Below are 4,265 nucleotides of genomic sequence, written 5' to 3'. Positions count from 1 at the left end.
CCTCGATGCTTCGTCCGATTCTTCGGCGCATCGTCCTTTCCTGCAGCCTATTGCCCAATCGGCCAGTTGGCTCCGCAACTCCGATATCCTTGGCATAATACCCACTCTTCTTGGCCTGATGCCCGAGTCCACGGCCCGAAGCCTTCTGTCGATACGTCGACCGATCTACCGGCCCGACGTCCAATCTTTTGACATGTTCCTCCGGCACAACATGATTTTCCTGCTTTAATTGTCTCATCCTGATCAAAGCATCCTGCGTCACTCAAAACGTAGATTAAATCATAAACATATATCAAGTAGTTTCATCATCAAAATACGAGATTCAACAGGTGATTGGCTTTAGGTTAAGTGGGAGATTGCTAGTCATAGGTGCCCAGCAAGTCAATCACGTGAGTGATGACATATGTGACTTGACACAAAATCGTTTTGCATATTATATTTTGGCATTTATCACTTTATATTGACTATTACATATATGCATGAATATATTGTGATGTCCTTGGATCTGTGCAATGAGGATCGAATCATGATAAGATCATGATAATGAGATCGATTCACCTTTAAACACAGATCCTAAATAATCTCGGTCATAGGTTACTCGAGAGGGACATTGAGATAACCGGACAGACTGGTGTGCTGTATACCCATCCATATGATGGATGCAACTGGTCTCATAGCTACTCATGTGGGGATACTAGGGATTCAGTACAGGTGCTCATTGGAGAATGAGTTCACTGATTGATCCGCTTACGTACAAGTGCTCATATGATAGATACAATATAGGTGCTCAATGGAGAATGAGTTCACTGATTGATCCGCTTACGGAATGCTGGATGGTTGATGATGCCTTATTGTCAGACAACGATTCCATAGTCCTAGTGGTGTATTTGGTCCTTAGACTTGAGACACTAAGGATGTCCTATATGAGTGCTTCATTCTTTGATACCGAACTTATAGGTTTGGATGTCACAGATCTAGTACAACCGATCATTGGGAGTGATAGTCAACCTTATGAGAGCTATTCAGTGTCGATAGAAGATCATCCACTCTCGTGTCATGAGAGGAATATCCCATGTGTTCTTGCTCAGGAAAATCCCTGACTAGGGTCATTCGAATTGAGAAAGAAAGAGTTCTCCGAGAGAATCCGATTAGAGCGAGACTCGAGTAGAAATCGTATAGGTCTGATAGCACTATGCCCAATATACGGCCTCTAGGATATTAGATGGATGAGGGACTATAGGTACATGGTAACTGAGGATAGATAGGTCCAATGGATTGGATTCCCCTGTATCGTCTGGGGACTATGGCGTAGTGGCATAGTACGTCCGTAGTCGATAAATCGAGTGAATTATTATGGAGATAATAATTCACTAAGCCAAAAAGAGTTCTAATAGGTATGACTCATGGCCAGCTCGATATTGGGCTTAGAGGGTCACACACATATGGTAGGCATTGCGATAAGTATAGGTACGGATTTGAGATATCCGCCGAAGCCCCTATCTTATTGGATATTCAATAAGCCACTGAATTATTGGATCCTATGGATGAGATCCAATAAAATCTCATGAGAGATTATTGGATAGAGATCCACTAATCTAAGAGGCTTAGGTAGTTGGATGCAGATCCAATACCCAATATGGGAGGATCCATTAGGGTTTGACAGGGGACCTCTATAAATAGGAGGGATTCAGTGGTTCATAGGCTAGAGCCTTTGCTTGTCTCTCCTATTCTCCTCCCCCTCTCCACCTCAGAGCAAGCCTGGAGTTTTGAGGAATGTCGTTGTAGCCCTGTTGTGTGGATCATTGCTAGAGAGGAGGGCGCTTGACCTCCTTCACCCTCTCCTAGAGATCTACAAGAATTCAGGGATATACGATCTCCCTAAGTAACAATCTATTCTATACGCTGTTTGTTTCATGGATTTTACGCACCAATCTTCGCATGAGGATTTTGTTTTCTTGTTCTTCCACTGCGCATATCATGTCACCCATAAGATTTTCCAACACATGCTCCTCGAGCTAAGGCAGAAAGAGGATGAATCCCTCTCCCTCTTCATCGCCCACTTCACCACTAAGATCCGAGGGGTTCCAGATGCCCACCCCTCTTTGGTTATAGCACCTTGGCCAAAAATTGCTCGAGTCATGCACCTCGGCCAAACAGTGCCCAAGCCACACACCTCGGTCAAATAGTGCCCAAGCGATGAACCTCGACCAAACAGTACTTGAGATATGCACCTCGGCCAAACAGTGCCCGAATGGTACACCTCAGCCAAATAGTACCTGAGTTGTGCACCTCGGCCAAATAGTGTCTGAGTTGTGCCCCTCGGCCAAACAATGTCCAAGTTGTTCACTTCAGCCAAACAAGCCCGAGTTGTGCACCTCAGCCAAATAGTACCCAAATGGTGCACCTCGGCCAAATAATGCTCGAGTTGTATACCTCGGCCAAATAGTCCCTGAATGGTGCACCTTTGCCAAACAATATCCGAGTTATGCATCTCGGCCAAACAGTGCTCAAGTTGTGTACCTTGACCAAATAGTGTCCGAATTGTGCACCTCAGTCAAATAGTGTCTGACTAGTGCACCTCGGCCAAATAGTGTCCAAATGGTGCACCTTGGCCAAACAGTGCTCGAGTTGTGCACCTTGGCCAAACAGTATCCGAGCTGTGTATCTCAACCAAACAATGCTCGAGTTGTGCAATTCGGCCAAATAGTGTCCGAATGGTGCACCTTAGCCAAATAGTGCTCAAATGATATACCTCGGCCAAATAATGCCCTAGTTGTGCACCTCGACCAAATAGTACCCTAATTGTGCACCTCGACCAAATAGTGTCGAATGGTGTACACCTCGGCCAAATAGTGCCCGAGCCACGCACCTCGGCCAATCAGTATCCGAGTTGTGCATCTCGACTAAACAGTGCCCGAGTCATGAACCCCGACCAAATAATATCCAAGCCATGCTCCTCGGCCAAGTAGTGCCTGAGTCATTCACCTCGACTAAATAGTACCTGAATGATGCACCTCAGCTAAACAATGCTCGAGTGGTGCACCTTGGCCAAACAGTGTTTGAGTTATGCACCTCGGCCAAAGAGTGCTCAAGTCATGCACCTCGGCCAAAGAGTGCCCGAGTTATGCACCTTGGCTAAATAATGCTCGAATGGTGCACCTCGGCCAAATATTGCTCAAGTTGTGCACCTCAACCAAATAGTGCTCGAGTTGTACACCTTGGCCAAATAGTGCCTGAGTGATGCACCTTGGCCAAATAGTGCCTAAGTTGTGCACCTTGGCCAAATAGTGCCCGAGTGGTGCACCTTGGCCAAACAGTGCCAGAGTAGTGCACCTTGGCCAAATAGTGTCCGAGTGGTGCTCCTTGGCCAAATAGTGTCTAAGTGGTGCTTCTCGACCAAACAATTATGCACCTTAACCAAACAGTGCCCGAGTCATGCACCTTAGCCAAACATTGCCTGAGTTGTGCACCTCGACCAAACAATATCCGAGTTGTGCACTTTGGCCAAACAGTGCCTGAGTTGTGCACCTTGGCCAAACAATGCCCGAATAGTGCACCTCGGCCAAACAGTGCATGAGTTATGCACCTCAGCCAAATATTGTCCGAGTGGTGCACCTCGGCCAAACAATGTCTGAGTTGTGCACCTCGGCCAAATAGTGTTCGAGTCATGCACCTTAGCCAAATAGTACCCGAGTTGTGCACCTCGGCAAAATAATGTTCTTGTCATGTTTCGACCAATCCAATGTTTGAGTCATGTTTCGGCTAGTCCAATGCTCAAGCCATGCCTCGCAACTAGTCCAATGCCCGAAACACGCCTTGAGGCCAATTGATGCTTGAGCCATGCCTTACAGCCAATCCAATGTTTGAGTCACGTCTCAACCAATCTAATGCTCAATCCACGCATCATGGCTAGTTCAATGCCCGAACTATGCCTTGCGGCCAGTTTGATGCCCGAGTAATGTTGCTTAGCCAAACCTCTGCTCGAGCAACGTTGTTCGACCAATCTTATGCCCGAGTAGTGTTACTTGGCCAGCCTAGTGCTTGAGTCACGTCGCCCGACCAGTCCAGTGCTCAGTGCTCGAGTAATGTTATTCGGCTAGTCAAGTGCTCGAGTAGTGTTCCTCGACCAATCCAGTACCCAGTGCCTGAGCAGTGTGGTCGAACAAGTCAATGCCCAAGTAATATTGCTCGGCTAGTCATGTGCTCGAGCAATGTTGCTCGCCAATCCTGCGCCCAAGCAGCATTGCTCGACTAGTCATGCACCC

The sequence above is a fragment of the Musa acuminata genome, chromosome BXJ1-6, assembly GCF_036884655.1.
Source record: "Musa acuminata AAA Group cultivar baxijiao chromosome BXJ1-6, Cavendish_Baxijiao_AAA, whole genome shotgun sequence".
NCBI classification, from domain to species: domain Eukaryota; kingdom Viridiplantae; phylum Streptophyta; class Magnoliopsida; order Zingiberales; family Musaceae; genus Musa; species Musa acuminata.
The sequence above is the reverse complement of the archived record's forward strand: the minus strand, read 5'-3'. Positions refer to the sequence as shown.